This window comes from Sus scrofa, chromosome 8 (assembly GCF_054392235.1).
Source record: "Sus scrofa isolate SSC_HxYL_T2T_F1_AM1 chromosome 8, Sscrofa_HxYL_maternal_Yorkshire_Landrace_v2.0, whole genome shotgun sequence".
Classification (NCBI taxonomy): Eukaryota; Metazoa; Chordata; class Mammalia; order Artiodactyla; family Suidae; genus Sus; species Sus scrofa.
Genome location: NC_139390.1, coordinates 131218649 through 131236938, shown reverse-complemented (window position 1 = coordinate 131236938; position 18290 = coordinate 131218649). Strand labels below are relative to the sequence as shown.

Genomic DNA, 18290 nt, shown 5'->3' with positions numbered 1-18290 from the left:
TAAAACTTTTATTTTCTTTTATCTCTTCCATATTAGTCTGTGAGACGGCAGCTGTACCTGTCTCAGGGAACTCACTTTTCCTGTGGCACTTAATCTGGTCAGTGCTGTCTTTATTCTTGTGGCTGTGAGTTCTTTGCTGTTGGGAGCCTGCTTTGGTGTGAATCTAGTCATGTGACTGTTGATGGGCGACTGGTTCTCTCTAGTCTTTTTGACCAACATGTGGGTATATACGAATGAAGCCCAAGATTCCAGCTGTTTACTTTTACTTTTAGATTTGAAGAACTCAACTAAAGCAACCCTGCCTTCTGATCCTAGGCCTTTGCTAGTCTAAAAACCCTCTCAGGGGGCTTCATCTCTTAGGAGAACCTGTGGGAGGTTGTGAGTCCCTTGCAAACCATGCCCAAACCATGAATACCCAGAGCACTGCTTGAGGTATATCTGTTATCACCCTCTTCTAAGCTGTATTAATGTTCCCTTGTCATGTAATATATGGAGTTGAACTGAGAGTTGGTCATCTCCTAGGACAGCTGCTTTCACACTGTTATGCTATGAACTATAATATATACATTTGAAACTATAGTCTAGGAGGAGTTCCCGTCGTGGCACAGCAGAAACGAATCCAACTAGGAACCATGAGGTTGAGGGTTTGATCCCTGGCCTCACTCAGCGGGTTAAGGATCTGGCGCTGCGGTGAACTGTGGTGTAGGTTGCAGTCGCGGCTGGGATCTTGGGTGGCTGTGGCTGTGGTGTAGGCTGGCAGCAATGCCTCCAATTAGACCCCTAGCCTGGGAACCTCCATATGCTGCAGGTGCGGCCCCAAAAAGACAAAAACAAACAAACAAACAAAAAAACCCCTATAGTCTAGCATGAAATCAAAAATTTCGCAAACTAATATTTATCCTTGTTACTGAGGATGACATTTTTGTCTTCCATATTATTCTAATCAGTTTTTCAAAACGCTTCTTGTGGCCTCGTCAGTTGATTTGTGACCTACTAGTAGTCCTCACTTCATTTTTTGAAGTTGAATGAACATTGTTTTAGAGGCTCACAGGCTTCCGCGGGCTGTGCCTGAGATGTGGGCCTCTAGGTGAGGTATTCTTTGGGTGCATTATGTATGTCTGACCTTTTTCCTTCTGTGAGTTGGTGCTTCTCTTTTATCATAGGCAGAGCCCTGTCCGTATTATGGGTAGATTTATGATCAGGTCATCCAGCCTTTGATAGGGAAATGGGGATTGCCAGTAAAAAATTATGGTCTTTAACTTCCCAAAAAGTGTCCCCCCGGGACCATGATTAGGATCATGCTGTTCTGTTAGGATGTATATTGTTGTTGTTTTCTCTTTGAAAACGGTGAATAAACGTGGGGATAGGGTGCTTATTTTGCTGTCATATTCTTTATTTTGTTCGTTAAGAGTAATTGTTTTCCAATTATATATGAATATTAGTCATGCTTTAAAATCAGTATAGGGTGGTTGTGCCGCTGGTAGAGAAGGTGTGTCCTTGCAAGTGTTCAGTGTTTGGGGGTTCAGAATTGCCAGGAGAGTCTTCACGCTCCACTGTACTGTATGAGGTGTGAAAACAGGTGCGACAGACTTAGAAGGTACCTTTGACCTCCTTCACCCCTTTTCCCCACCCCCTGCCTCTGGGAGCCACCGATCTGTCCTCTGTATCTAAGAGTCGCATCTTGGGGAGACTCGGGTGTGTGAGGTGGAGCCCAGGGACCAGCGTTCACAATACCAAACTGTGTACTGGAAAGTTGATAAGAGAGTAGATCTTTACAATTCTTATGACCAGAAAAAAAGTCTAACTATATGTGGTGATAGCTGTTAAGCAAACTTACTTGTGGTAGTCATTTCATAATACATACATCTATCAAAGCATTATGTTATGCATCAAAAACAAATACAGGGTTTTATGTCGATTGTAGTTCAATAAGAGAAAAGGAATCACAAGACAAAGCGAAACCAGATGTAATGGTTATGTTGGAAAAAGGAAAAGAGATGTTAATTGTATCTTCTGTCTTAGGTAAAATGCCTTCTGCCAAAGTCTTCTAAATGGTAACAACAAACCAAAACACCTTGCTAATATACAAGGAAACTCTCCTTTCTAAAGAGCTGTTATTTCACCTTCTTTTACAAACAAAGTAGTGCCCAGAGTGTTAAGTTTTTTTTTTTTTTTTATTGTGTTTTGGTTATTTTTATTGAAATGCTTGTTGTCTCTTGTTAAATAACTACCTTAATTATTCAGCCATGGCCCAACTTCTCAACCTTTTCCAGAAGAAGCCCCCAGTTTCCATTAAAGAGTTTTATGGAGGCTCCCTACATGTCAGATTTCACACAGGCAGCTACACTGGCTTTTTATAAAGGTCTTTGAATGCAATGCCAAGGCCTCCCACTAATTGTTTTATGGGCTCAGTGTGGGATCTGCGTCCCTGAAGGAGGAAGCCCCATGTTAAAAGACTGCGGGAGAGAGGAGTTGTCAAACATACCCAGAAAGAGCACTAAAAAAAATCCCGGTTAGCTCTGCTGTTGTTGCCAAGGAGCAGAAGCAGAACACAAAACATGCCAAAGGCTGACTGATTTTAAACAGTGGCCCTTATTTCAGAGAATACTCACTTCACCACATTTTGGGGAGAAAATCGAATGAAAAATAACTCCATAATTGATTTGAGTGCTCGTTTGAACGTTTGGCACGGGTGCATTACTGTTTTTTTCCAAGTGGTTTTATATATGTGTGTATACACATATATACATATACCTAGACATACATACACACACACAGATCTATAAAACTAAATATTTTTATGTGTCCTTTCAAGGGGGGATAACTCGTCACAGTTATCTGTGAACATTTAGTTCTAGAATAATGTCTTCACGGTTCTTTGCCTCGTTATCTTTTTTTCCTCTGAAAAGGTTTAGGAAGTGTGTTCTTACCCTCTACGAACCATTAAGTTGTATGTGTATCTACACTGTAAAAAGTGACTTCTAAGCTTTACAGAAGAGCTATAGTGGCAGAATGGAAACTCTTACTCCCTCTCCAGGCCCTGAAGTTGTCTTTTTCTCAGTCGCAAGCAATCTGCTGGGATTCCGAACCTGATTTTTACTCTAGACGCTAAAACAGATTTTGGTTTTGCTTTGTCTTTTAGGGCCCCACTCCGAGCATATGGAAGTTCCCAGGCTAGGGGTCCAATCAGAACTATAGCTGCTGGCCTACGCCACAGCCGTAGCCACTCAGGATCTGAGCCACGTCTTTGAGCTACACCACAGCACACGGCAACACCAGATCCTTAACCCACTGAGTGAGGCCAGGGATCATCGAACCAGCATCCTCATAGACGCTTGTCCTGTTCGTTACTGTTGAACTATGATGGGAACTGCCTGAAACAGAATATTTTTGAGGTACAGTATGAACCTAGAGAGTGTTTTTAGGTTGGTTCGTGTTGACATGTGAACAGAATTATTTGAGACACACTTCAGCATGGCCAAGAGTAGGAATGTTGTGTTCAGTGGGAAGATAGGTACAACCTGTCTCCTTGCAGGTTGACAGCATTAAAACAAATTGACATACACTGAGATTTTTGTAAATTTTGAAATATCTCTTTGGAAGTTGGTGAAGGAGAAAAATGAATAGAGTTCATCTTTGTAATTGAAATATGCTCATTAAAATGATCCTCAGAGTTTCCAGTGTGGCACAGTGGGTTAGAATCTGACTGTAGTGGCTCAGGTCCCTGTAGTGGGTTCAATCCCTGGCTCAGTGCAGTGGGTTAAAGAGATCCAGCATTGCTGCAGCAGCAGTGTTAGTAGGTCGTAGCTTCAGCTCAGATTCAATCCCTGGCTGGAGGACTACCATATGCTGTAGGTGTGGCCATTCAAAAATAATTCTCGTATTTTTAATAATCTTGAATTAACAATTTTTCATGAAAAAAATTATTCTTCCTTTCTTAGGGCGTTTCTTATATGTGTGTATAACGTGATGGTTTTTGTGTGTGGTGCTTGTGTGTGATGCGTGATATTCTGTTACGCATCACACACAAGCTGACAAATTCTTCTAAATTCTTGTAATAAAACAGCAGCAATGTGTAACGTAGAGAGCCAACTACAAGTAACGCATTGTATTAAGTGAGAAATAAGTTTGATTTTGCTAATAATAAAAGGTAATTTAAATTGTCTGTTAAGTCTTTTATTCATACAATTATATTTTTTCTTTCAAACTTGGAGAAGATTGCAAAAATCTAAAACCGAGAGGGATCCTTGATAGTAATTTCCTCATCACTGTGACTCCAAGAAATTTTTTTCTGTTATATAATTATATGTAGAATAGCCTCAGTCAGTCTGCTATTACTTATTGTATGAAAAATTATTCCTTAAAGCCAGATTATATCTCTGGATGGCCCCTTGTTATTCCTTTTTTTAAATTTTAAGTGATTTTTATTTTTTATATTATAGCTGGTTTACAGTGTCCTGTCAATTTTCTACTGTACCACAAGGTGACCCAGTCACACATACACATAAACGTTGTTTTTCTCACATTATTCTCCATCATAAGTGACTAGATACAGTTCCCAGTGCTATACAGCAGGATCTCATTATTTGCCTATTCCAAAGGCAAAAGGCATCTATTAACCCCAAATTCCCAGTCCTTCCCACTCCCTCCCTATGTCTTTATTTTGAGTAAGAATCAACTTAGTAATATGATCCATAAAATCAACCATACTCTATTAAAGATAAATGTTATTTTTCATAACTTCTGTGAACTTAACTTTGTCATTTTTAATTCAAACCTCAAATTATGAGCTCTTTTAACCATTGTCAGCGTTTCTTCTGTGGGTTGTACTATACTTTCGTCTGTCAGAATGGCTAGTATTAAAAAAATAAAAGCTTTGGCAAGGATGTGGGGAAGTTGGAAACCCCTGCACACTGTTAGTGAGAATGTAAAATGGTGCATCTACTGTGGAGAACAGTCAAGAGTTGCCTCCAAAATTAAAAATAGAGCTGCCATATGATCCAGCCATCCCCCTTCAGGGTATGAATCCAAAGAACTGATATCAGGATTTCTGAAAGATATTAGCATTCCCATGTTTATTGCAGAACTATTTGTAAGAGTCAGGTTGGGGAAAAGACAAACAGTGTACTGGAACACTCTTCAGCCTTAAGGAAATTCTACAATATATTGCAACATGGATGCAGCTTGAGGATACATTTTGCAAACTGAAATAATCATCAGAGAAAGACAGATATTGGGGTGATTCCAAAAACATGGGGTGTCTGAAATAGTCAAATTCATAGAATCAAAGAGTGGAATGGTGGTTGCCAGGAGCTGAGGAGAGAGGGGAAAGTCGGGAGTTACTAACCAGCAGGCGTGAAGTTTCAGTGATGCCAGATGAGTAAACTCGCGCTGTGCAGCCTTGAGCGGAGAATCAACAATACCGTACTTTACACTTAAAATTTGTTGATACAGTGGATCTCACGCTGTGCTTTAACCACAATAAAATAGCATTTAAACATTTTTTTTAATAGGAAAAAAGAGAAACAAGTTTAGATGAACTTATTCTTGAATATTAAGTAGAAAAGAGCAGGCTCGCTCTTCTTGGACATGTAGTAGTGGGAGGAGGGAGTGGCTGTAAAACCTTCACTGTTTGTCCTCACCACTGGGCAGTGTGAAATGTACTAGACGGAATGATTTTTCAGCTCAAAGATAATATGGGTTCCAAATCGCTTTGGCCACCGCCTTGAGAAAGGCCTGGCTTGGGCTGGACCTTGGGAGAGTCTGTAGTATGGAGCTGAATAACAGGATGAGTAAACTACTCATTGCCGTGGGGGTGGGATTACCTTCAGCACTCAGTTGTTTCCAGTTTGCGATCCAGTTTAAGGGTGTTAAGTCCTGACTAGCATATGCTGTTCTGGGGACTATGGTATTCTTTTTCATTTTTGGAAGAAATCCCTCTTCCTTAAGAGAATAATTTGATTTTTTTCCTCCCTGCCCTTAGGCATTTAAAACCTTCGCTTGATATATCTCTGTTACTCCTGCTTGGCCGCTGTAGCTAACTTTTTTCACTTTTTCTGGGACAAGCAAACAAGGTAAAGTTGGAGCTGCAGAATCACTGAAATCATCCTATCAGCTGAACTATTTCCTTGTATAGTAACTTCTTGCTCTTAGGTTTCTAGGCAAAATGTACTGTACTCCTAAATTGGAGAAAAATAATATTAATCATTTTTTTGGCTTTATGTTTCTTGAGATTACATAATTTGGAGGATATGGGAAAGGTATATAAGAGCCTATCAGGAGGCTTAACTCCTTAACTTGGAATAGGGACATTTGGTGGCATTTTACTTCATTTCAATGAAATTTAATCTTATTTACTCCACCATAATCTGTCAAAACAGGGACTGTTAAAAAAAAAAAAGGCAGAGGCAAAAGTCTCAGAGATAGGATCAGAACGTGTCCCAGACTTGTTGGTGGGGTGGACTGTTTGCCTGCCTCCCCAACATTCATCTTCTCTCCTACCAGTAGTCCATGGTTTCGTTCTGAGTATCCAGGAATTTCCAGAAAGGCAGATTGTACCTCCTGCATACATTTTAGATCAAGACAATCAGTGCATTTCATTATTCTGGCTCTAGCCATGTATTCAGGGTGGGTATGTGACCTAAGTCAATTCATTCAAACTGAGTCATAGAGCTTTGTTCTAGCATTTTAGAACAACAGTGCTTTCTTACTTGGTGACTTTAGGGGAGTATTTAGCCTCAGGAATTCCTGGTCCCAGTGTGAAGTCATTAGCTAAAATGTTACAGTGGAGGAATGGGTCCTTGGTTATTTCATGAACCATTGGACTAAGCCTTACCTGAAGCTCTTCCTACTTCTTAACTTTTCAGTTATGGGAGCCAATAAATCTCCTTTAAGTGTAATTACTGCCATTGAATGAATTTTGACTGATACCTAAAAGTCTTTTGTAGTTTTGCCTAGATTGTCCTAATGTAGTTTCCTTTCCTAGAAGTAAAACTTCGTATCTGTTTAGACTTTAGTTTTCTCATCTATTAAATGCAGAGTTTGTGCTGGATTATACAGAACTATCCATTGGATCGCTTTTTTCTCTCTGCCTCCAAATAATGGAGGTCGTATTTGTTAGATCAGAAATTTGCCAACCTCTCTTCCTATTTATCCTGCCACAGTCTAGACTCTAGGAATTTGGATGCCTTCAATACCATACAGCATAAATGTCATATGCTTTTAGTCCGTTTTACAATGTATGACTACTTTCCCCATTTTTACTGAAGAACTAAATATTTCTTAGAGATGCAAGTTTAGAGAAAGATGGATGTAAGAATGATGACACATTATTATTTTCCCTATTATAATTAAGAAACAACCAATGACTATATAGGGAAGCTCAGAATCAGTGCAGTCTGTTCCAATGTAAATCAATTTATTTATTTATTTCAATAACACACTGGCTCCCTGAATGAGCCAGCTGTATCCTAAATGTTGTCAGCAGTTAAAATAATTATTTGAGAATAGTTTCAGACATCACCCCAAATCTTTAACCTAGTGTTAGAGAAACAACTCAGAGCACATGCCTTAAAAATATTCTAAGGCCAGGTCAAATTCACATGTAAAAAAGTGCACAGAAGTGATTTGAAACTTGGACGTGGTACTAGGGGAATTTGAATAGAGTTTGGATATTCATAAGGATTTTAACTATCTGTTCAAAAAGGCAAGGTAAAGAACCAAGTAGATTTTTAAAGCCAAATGGGTGGCGATGGTGGGGGTGGTTGGTGGAGGGGTGGCATTAGTGAAAATTAACTTTCATTGAACAATGGCAGGCAGCCATCAGGGCTTTATATGAATTCAGTGAATGGTAGTTTGTAGGAATTTGATTTCATGCAACAAAGATTACTTCAAGGTACACATTTCTCTCTCTTTGTTTTCGAAAATGACAGCTTTCGTATGTGTGACTCAATGATAGATGGCTTTGTGAAATGCAATTTATGAAAAATAGACAAGTTCCTCCAGATTGCACTGTAGGGCATTTAATGCTCTTTCTTCTGAACAGATGTTTTATAGATTTTGCATAATTAGTACCAAATTTTTCTTGGTCTTATCCATAAAGAAAAATGACTTGATCATATTTAGACCTTACATTGCTCTAAGTTTTCTGTTATGCTTGCTTGCCAGACCTGAGCAATGAGTGTTCTACAGTGTTATTAAAGATATTTGAATTTTACAGTTTTTCTCAAGACCAACCACAATACTAGCCTGAAGGAGTTTGTTCTGGAGTTCAGATGCATCTGCCATTTTGAATGGAGGCTCCAGGGACCTGTCTTATTTTGTTTCTCTCAAGAACACCTTGTTAAATTTGGTGATCACGTCCAAAGTCAGCAATGCATGCTGAGTTTCATGACTTATTTGGCTATACATTGGGTTGCATTTTTTAGAGCTGTCACTATTTTCACTGAATCTTACAGTGTTATATTGATTTACTGTGTGTGTGTGTATGTCTGTGTGTGTGATGGCTACATTTGGTTTTTGGAGTTTAAAAAATTAGCTAAAATAGTACCTTTGAATGGTGTTCATAAGGTGGAAATCTAGTAGATAAAGTTTAGAAAACAGATGACCTCAAATTAACTTATGCTTGACTTTTAAAAAACATGTTAAATTTAGTGTTTTATTTTCTATTGAAACTTGGTGAGAGGATAATTTTCCTTGCAGTAGAATGATAGGAGTTACTTTCAAAAAGATAGTTCCTCTCTCAGAATTAACCTAATACTTTCTTTGTTGAAAATTATTTGTATATACGCCATTCATCCAAAGTTCTTAAATTTCACTGACAGTGACTGGTAACTTTGATCTGCAGGTCCCACATAAGAAAGGGGCAGGAAGAGATGTAGTGGACAGATCAGTTCACTCACTCCTTGTGGGTCATTCACGAGTTGATTCGTTTCCAAACCCACATTACTGCATTAACATCTTCAGCTAGATTCTGCAAATACTGATAGTGTTACCACGATCAGACCATTGGGTGCCTCTAGATGAGAAATAGCTGTGGCACATTTCCTGTCCCTCATGCAGCCAATGGATCACTAATGGAGTAATGTAAAAGCAAAAATAAACAATATTCAAGACATAAATAGAAACTATATAAGATACAGATGTTCTGTGAGGGCATGTTCAGAGGTGGGTGGGGAAAAATAAAACTACGAGGGAACTGGGGTGTTTGAGATTATCATTGAAACATCAAGCCTTTCGGATGAGAGGAGACAGGAGGAAATGGCCCTCAATGAGCAGAAATGGCGTGAGCAAAGGTACGGAAGCACAGTTAGGCAAGGGGAGGAAAATGAAATTGCAGAAGGATAAGTCTGAAAGAGGTTGTCCATTAAAAAAACAAAAAACAAAACAAAAAAAACCCAAAAAACCCACACACACACAAATGCCATGCAATGGATCTGAAATGCCAGGCCAAGGCGTGTTCACTTAATTCTCTGGGTAGAGGGGAACCACTCAGGGCTGAAAAAGTCACTTGGAACTGGGCTTTGTGCAGAGCAGGTGGAACTCCGCTTAAGAAGAACTGGAATGTGTTCGGAAGTTGCGCAGATAGTAAAAAGCAGAACTGCATCGTGGCAGAAGTCATGGAAAGAGACAAATTCCTGACATACTGAGTATGTGGAACCCATTGAGTTTAGCAAATATTTGGATGTAGAGGACGAGGGAGACCGGTGTTAGGGATAAGTCCAAGGTTTGGAGCCTGAGTATCTCTGGAATGTTGGTTATTTTGTTAATAGAAGTTGGGGAGTCAAAGAAGGCGCTCTTTGTGGGGAGAAAACATATGAATTAGATAAAATGGACTTCACATGTGTTGTTTCCACAGCTCTGGCAGGAGAAGGCTCATCTGATGATTAAATGCCCATGAGTGTTTTATTTTTCTATCAGTACCTGCAAGTCACTCTAATTTGTATATGAAATTCTTTTATAAATTTCTTACATTTGGTGTTATATGCAGAGACTTATATTGTGCATGTTGCCAGACTAATGACATACTTTTCATATCTTTTTATTTTTTAATCTTTAAATTTTTTGAATTCGTTGATTTAAAATTTGTTGCTGTTGTATAGCAAAGTGATATATATATATATATGTATTCTTATGCAGATTCTTTTTCATTATAGGTTATTATGGGATATTGAATATGTTCCCTGTGCCATACAGTAGAATCCTGTTGGTTATCTGTTTGTATATAGTAGTGGGTCTCTGTTAATCTCACACTCCTAATTTATCCCTCTCACCCCCTTTCCCTTTTGGTAACCGTAAGTTTGCTTTCCATGTCTGTGAATCTTTTTCTGTTTTGTAAACAAGTTCATTTGTATCACTCTTTTAGATTCCACATATAAGTGATATCCGAAGGTATTTATCTTGCTGACTTATTTCACTTAATGTGGTCATCTTTAAGTCTTTCCATGTTGCTGCAAATAGCATTATTTCAGTCTTTTCTATGGAGGATTAGTAGTCCATTGTTTGTATGTATGGGGGGGGGGGGTGTATGCACACCACATCTTCTTTATCCCTTCATCTGTTGGACACGTAAGTTGATTCCATGTCTTGGCTCTTGTAAATAGTGCTGCTCTGCACAGACCATTCACATTTTAATCTTGGTAAAGTGAAAACAATTCAGAGTTGAGACTGCAGTCTAGTATCTGATGGATTCTTCGGTGACAACACTAGGTGGGGCCCACCTCTTGCTGTGTTGTCATGCACATGGAGTGAATGAAAGACCTGATTTATATTTTTTTAAGAAGTTCTATGATAAAACAAAAGGAGAATATCGTTGGGTCAGATACTATGGAAATAAATGGTGGGCTAGGTCTTTTTTTTTTTTTTACTGTGTACATTTCAGGTGTACAGCTTTATCATTTGAGATCTGTGTGCATTGCAAGGTGACCACCATCACAGGTCTGGTTACCATCCATCACCACGTTGGTGACCTCTTTCACCCATGTTGCCCACATTCAGGCACTGCTTTCTTTTTGCTGTAGGTATTAAAACATATTTAGGAATATGTGTAAAATAGGGTCCTTGCTTTTGCTGTTTGAACTTTTGCTCATACTAGATATGTTACCTGCTTTTATCTTTACAAGCGCTTTTATTTACCCATGTTATTTACCAACAGTAACATGCAATTCTGAAATTCTTAGAAGCTCTTAGACCTCATTAAAATGTTTAATAGGTGATGTGAGGAGACAAGTGAACGTACAAGAGGTATTGCCTGTACAGTCATTAATATTTAATAATTAATTGAACGATGAGCTGGGGTAACTTTCTTGACGCAGAATCTATGGCATGATATCGTTTGAGACTATATTAGTATATTCTATGTTTTACACTTGGCATATGGGTGTATCTTAAAAATAGTGCAAGTTCATGTCCACACTACTGCAGTAAAGTGAAATAGTGCAAAAAAGTGAGTTACATGATTTTTTTTCTTTTCCCAGTGCATATATGTTTTTTACATTATACTGCAGTTAGTTAAGCATACACTACTAGCATTATGTCTGAAAAACACAGTATGTACCTTAGTTAAAAAATGATTTATCACTAAAACATGCTAACCATCATCTGACCCCGCAGTGAGTTGTGATCTTTTTGCTGGCGAAGGGTTTTGCCTTGGTGTTGATGTCTCCTGACTGATTCAAAGGCAGTAGTTGCTAAAGGTTGGGATGTCTGGCAATTTCTTAAAATAAGAGAACAAGGAAGTTTGCCACACGGATTCTTCTTTTCATGAGTAATTTCTCTGTAGCATGTAATGCACTTTACCTACAGGAAAACTTCTTTCAAATTTGAGGTCAGTCCTCTCAAACTCTGCACTGCTTTATCAAATAAGTTTACATAATGTCCTAAATCCTTGGTTCAACAGTCTTCACAACATCTTCACCAAGAATAGATTCTGTCTCAAGAAACCAGTTTCTTTGCTTATCCATAAGAAGGATCTCCTCATCCATTGAAGATTTATCCTGAGATTGCAGCATTTAGTCTTATCCTCAGGATCCACTTCACATTCTCATTCCTGGGTATTTCTACCACATCTGCAGTTCCTCCCTCCACTGTAGTCTTGAATCCCTCAGACTCATCCACCAAGAATGGAATCAACTTCTTTCAAACTCCTGTCAGTGTTACCATGTTGACCTCTTCCCATGAATCACAAAGGTTCTTAATGGCATCTGGAATGATGAATCCTTTCCAGAAGGTTTTCAGTTGACAGTGTCCAGATCCGTCAGAGGAATGACTATGTGCGGCAGCTTTAGCCTTATGAAATATTATTCTTCAATAAGAATTGAAAGTCAACAGTCAGTGATCCAGGGGCTGCAGAATGGATGTTGCGTTAGCAGGGATGAAAACGACATGAATCTAGCCCGACTCCATCAGAGCTCTTGAATGACCAGGTGCAATGTCAGTGAGCAGTTCTATTTTGAAAGTAATATTTTTTTTCTGAGTGGTAGGTCTCAACGGTGGCCTTAAGACATTCAGTAAACCATGCTGTAAACTTTGTGCTGTCATCTGGGCTGTGTATTCATTTATGGAGTATAGACAGAATAGATTTAGCCAAGATTGTAATTCTTAAGATCCCAGGATTTTTGGAAGGGTGAATGTGTATTGGCTTCAACTTAAAGTCACCAGCTGCACTGGCCCCACCAAGAGAGTCAGCCTATTCTTGGACACCTCAAAGCCAGGCCTTGACGTCTCTCTGGCTGCGAAAGTCCTTGATGGCATCTTCTTCCAATAGAAGGCTGCTGTGTTTACATTGAAACCCTGCTGTTTTGTGTAACCACTTGCGTGAACTATCTTAGCAAGATGTTCTGAATAAACCTGCCTTAGCTTCCACATCAGCACTGGCTGCTTCTATCTTGCACGTGTATATGATGAAAATGGTTTTCTTTCCTTAAACCTCCTGAACCAACCTCTGCCAGCTTCATCTTGTTTTCGGCAGCTTCCTCCCTTCTCTCTGGATTCAGGGAATTGAAGAGACTTAAGGCCTTGCTCTGGATTAGGTTTTGGCTTAAGGGAATGTTGTGGCTGGTTTGATCTTTTATTCAGACCACTGAAACTTTCTCCATGTCATAAATAAGACTGTTTTGTTTTCTTATCATGTGTGTGTTCACTGGAGTAGCCGTTTTAATTTCCCACAAAAACTTTTCCTTTGCATTCACAACTCTTGGCTCTTTGGCACGAGAGACTTAGATTTCTGCCTGTCTTGGCTTTCAACATGGCTTCTTTACCAAGCTTAAGGATTTTTGGCTTTTGATTTAAAGTGAAAGACTTGCAACTCTTTCTTTCACTTGACCACTTAGAGGCCATTGTAGGGTTATTAATTGGCCTGATTTCAATACTGTGGTGTCTCAGAGAATAGGGAGACCTAAAGAAAGGGAGAGTAATGGGAGAATGGCCAGTCAGTGGGTATTCAGAACACATAAAGCACTGATTAAGTTTGCCGTCTCATATGGGCATGGTTCATAGGGCCTCCAGACAATTAGAACAGTAACATCAAAGATCACAGAGCACTGTAACAAGTTTAATAATAATGAAAAAGTTTGAAATATTGCAAAAATTGCCAGACCGTGACACAGAATTGCCAGAATTATAAAATGAAGTAAGCAAATGCTGCTGGAGACATGGTGCTGATAGACTTGCTTAATGCAGGGTTGCCACATTCATTTGATAAAAAATTACCTGCAAAGCTCAATAAAGCAAAATGCAATAAAAAGATATGCTCATATTACCTAAATGTTTAGATAGAAGTAAAGTAGTTGTATTTATTCCCTTAAGATTCATTAAAAAACAAAATTACTTATGACACAATTTATCAAATAGTTTTCATAACATAGACACTTAAAATCAACCCAAGCCAATACCTCGTAACAATTCCAGCTTCCTTAGACTGAGGAGCATGAAGCTTGGCTAAGGTAATGGTTTAAGAGATTCCCAGGTAATGCAGGGAGTGTTCTAGAGCCTTTCTCTACTTCCCACCATGGTCAAGCTATCATTAAATATCTGTTTGGTATTGTTTTAGGGAACTGTCGTATATTTTAAGAACTTGGACCAGTGACATGCAGCAGGTAAGTATAAATTAGGAACTGCTGGAACATTTCATATGTTTCAGGAGCTATGCAGTTTTTTTGTTTCCACACTGTATTTACTCTTCAATAACTTTTGTATCACTCTGTCATCTCACTATTGAACCTTTTTTTTTTCTTTTTTTTTTTTTTTTTTTTTTTTTTTTTTTTTTTTTTGGCTTATGGAAGTTCCCAGGTCTAGGGGGTCGAATCCCAGCTACAGCTGCCAGACCATGCCACAGCCACAGCAATGCAAGAGCCGAGCCACGTCTACAACCTACACCATAGTGCAAGGCAATGCCGGATCCTTAACCCACTGGGCAAGGCTGGGGATGAAACCCCCATCTTCATGGATACTAGTTGGATTCGTTTCTCCTGAGCCACAACGGGAACTCCCTGAACCTGTCTTTGTAAAGGTCATGGGTTACCTCTTTCATTGCAAAATATGTTGGCTCCTTTTTAGTTCTTTTGTTGTACCTCAGGATCATTTGACACTTAGGTGGTCCCTTTTCAAAATGATGTACTCTTACTTAGTGTTGGTGCTGCTGCTTCTGTGTCCCTTTGCAGGTTGGCCATTCTCTATTTTGATTGCTGTGGCTTTAATTGAGGACACCATCATTTCTCACCTGAATCGCTGTAACTATCTCTTAACTGGTCTCCCTGCAACCAGTTTTGCTTCTTACATTCTTGTGCATGTTTTATCATCAAAGTGACTTTTCTAAAAGGTGTTCTTGAGTGATTCCTCAAACTACAGTACAAAACCCTCACTATGCCATATGAGACTCTTGAATATAAGATACTCCTTACATCTTTGCATCTGATATTTCATCATATGTTCTGGGGTTAATCCCACCAGTATTCAGAACCTGTTCCACTGGAGCTCAGCTTTGCCTGGTTCCCTTCTCTTCCAGGTGAGCCCTCTCTCCCTTTCTTGTGCTCCTCTGGCACACAGTGGTCAACTCTAAGAAAATGCGTGCCCGTCATTTGTTTTCTCATTATTTGTTAAACTTTTTTTTTTTTTTTTTTTTTTTTTTTTAGTGTCGATGGATAGGGTCTGTGGCTTTTTTTTTACCCCATGTATTTATTATAAGTATTTAGCATATAGCTAGTAGATAGGTAATAAGAATGTTGAATGATTTAATTAGTAATCAAGTCAGGGTCAAGAAAACGTACATTCTCCTCTCAAGTACCTCAGTGCCTCGTGAGAATTTTTACAAGTACAAATAATTAAAAAGTAAAATCATTGACAGACAGTTACAGAATAGTGTGGTATGCGCTATTAAAAGTCATGTTTTCGAGTAGGAAGTAATTAAATGCTAATATCTCAAGAGACTGTCTCTTGAGGACATATAATAGAATTAAACAAATTTTCATGGCATTCAACTGTGTTTCTTTGAAGTGTGGTCTCATTGTAACACTTAAGGTATTCAGCGTACTTAAAAAAACGTTTTTATTGACTCTTTAAAACTTTACCCAGTCTTTTGTTTTGTCAGTTTTATGAGGACTCAACCCAAGTGAGGCAGGATGTATTAAGTTTCTAGACAGCTTACTTGGCTAGCTAGGAGGCATGGGGATCATAGCTTATTTTTCTTTCCCTTTCTACAACTACTGCAGCAATTGCTATTATCTAAGGAGATTTCACATGACTTTATGCTCTGTGGTTAACTCACTAATTACAAGAACTACAGTTTTGTTTTTTTTTTTTTCTCTACAACAATTTAAGAGGACATGATGCATTTTTAAGAACCCGGGCCTGTTACTTTTTTGATCCCCCAGATTTAAAAAGGCCATCAGAGCATAATTTTCCTCATAATCATGAAGTAAAATATTGTTGAAAAAAAAGAGTGCCCCCTTCGGACTTTAAAGTTGTAAAGGGTGTGCATTATGGATTCTTATGTTGCCTAGAACAGGCAACACTGTGACTTAACTCCGTGACTGCAGGAGCAGGATCTGTTTCATTGGTTTTCAGATCATGTCCCTCGGGGCTCTAGAATTCCGAGGGGTGTCTCAGGAGCAGCCCTGTGGGGAAGCTGAGGAGCAGGTGGGCAGGCCATCCGTGAAGTTCTGTGGCCCTTCTCGCGCCTTCCTCTTCAGTCGTATCTGCTGCTTTTCTCTCTCTTCTGCTGCCTTTTCTTTGTCAAGGGTATTAGTGAAGGGGGAAAAACACTTGAAAAATACCCCAGACTGTTGGTTCACGTGATGAAAATATTCAAGGAAGTCACCCTGTTGACAACTGAGAAAACCCATGAGAAGAGGAAACATGCAGCATTTCTTTCATTAACCGCTCTTTCCATGTGTCAGCAACGTCCTCCGAGACGGTGACTGAGAGCCGTGCGTTCAAAAGCACCAGGCCAGCAGTGTGTCCTGTCTCATCTGTTTTCCATCAAAGACTTTTAGTCACCATGTGGTGTTTCCATGGGTCTGATCTTTAGAACCTGTGAACCAGGGCCTGACGAGGTTTGGGGGGAGCTGGAGGTGGAAATTTTAGGGATGGTGAGAGAAACAGAATTTTAATGCTTCTGAAGAGCAGGAGAAAGAGTTTCTGATCTTGCCAGTTTCATGGTGTTCACATCATAAGGCTGAGTACTTTCTGCCAGGAAGCTGAAGGGTCAGGTCAGAGTTTTATAGATTTTGGCCAAAGGCAGTTCCAAGAGAAAAAGGTAAATGTTTAAAGGTGCTGACCGGTGCCCTAACTTATCCTCCCATTCTTTTTTCTTATTTCTCTCCCCTGCCCCAAATAGGGTTATCCGAGGTGCAAAATCAGGTCACTGCCATAGCAACCACACAAACAGAGCGCAAAGGAGTGCTCTTTGCTTTAATTTCATAATAATGGGAGGAAACCTACACAAGGAGATGCTTATAGGTGACATAGATGATGGTATAAAAATGTGTCTATGAGAAATAGGTTGGCATGAACTTTGCTCATAAAGTCACTATGTCTTAAGCCGAATCATGGAAGTAACGGCATCTTTTTAAACACTTTAAAAAGTTGGCAGTGTTAGCTTAAAGTACTATTTAAAAATTCACTTTGAAAATGGCATTTTTTGGGGGGGAGAACTGTAACTGTCAGTTTGAAGGATGGGATTTTTTCCAGCAGCGCTTGTAAAAATATCCATTGCCATATGTGAGGCAGGTTTCGTTTTCGTAGTTTATCATAAATAGATGAGTTTGTCAAATACACACACATATACATACACGCACCCATTTTTTGGCTCAGCGAAGAAATTCCAAGGCCATAGATAAAGAAATACTGAGCATTTGAACAACACATCTCACAGATAAGCAGACATTTTATTAATACACATCCTAAGAGGAAACAGTTTAAGAACAGGGATTAATTATACATGGGGCAGAGATAGCTGGTAGGTTATCAAGAGGAGTGGCCTTGGGTGGAGTTGGGGACCTGGGGAAGTGGCGGAGGAGAACGGCACTCGGAAAGGTCTGACTCATCCTTTGTCCCACTGCTGACTTATACAAGGAACGTTATCTTCAGGAACAGCAATTCCACTTGGCCAAAACTGTCATCGTAGCTACGGTAGCTTTGTTTCTAATTATAAAAGCGATATGTGTTCATAATTAGAATTGTGTTTAGTTCTCCTACCCGAAGATAACCTCTGTGAACATTGTGTTGTGTCTTTTTTTGTATGACTGTGCATATTATATGCAAAAGATAGATGTATAATAATTTTATATAATGTCCATATATCTTAAAATTGGAATCAAACTAGGCATATGGTTTTTGTATAGGTTTTGTAAAATACGTTTGTATTTCCTTTATTTAATGGTTCTTCATGGTGTGCTTGCCGTAATCTAGGGAGGTTCTGTCCCATTAAATTTTCCTTGAAAGTATGACATTGAATGACTGCTTAGTGTCTCATTTATGTAAATATCTTCTTTTTTTAACCTAAAGTTAATTTTGAATGTCGCATAAGGATTTTCTTATTCTTTTTGAACCTGAGGGACACCAGAATTTAATGAATCATTATCCTGGGTTCCTAATACATTCTAAGCATTGGTCTGTGCATGGCCTGCTTTCATGTCTATGTTTAACTATTTGTCTTTAATAACATAATAATATAAGCACCTGTAAGCTCACAGATGGTATTCTGTATCTAACCCTGTGATTTCCCTGTCCTCCAATCCCATCCCGTTGCCATCCTCCCACAACAAAGATAATCATCCTTCTTAATGTCATTTCCT

The 18290-nt window shown here is 39.0% G+C and overlaps 1 protein-coding gene across 37 annotated transcripts in view; it reads left to right on the top strand.

Moving 5' to 3' along the window:
* Positions 1 to 18290, top strand: part of BMPR1B (bone morphogenetic protein receptor type 1B) — a 500524-nt gene that overhangs the window by 256667 nt on the left and 225567 nt on the right. For 5 of the 37 annotated variants that reach the window (XM_084970835.1, XM_084970847.1, XM_084970848.1 and 2 more), the window contains one exon: positions 14048 to 14093. The gene's annotated coding sequence lies outside the window, so the exon portion shown is untranslated. 37 annotated transcript variants of the gene reach the window in all.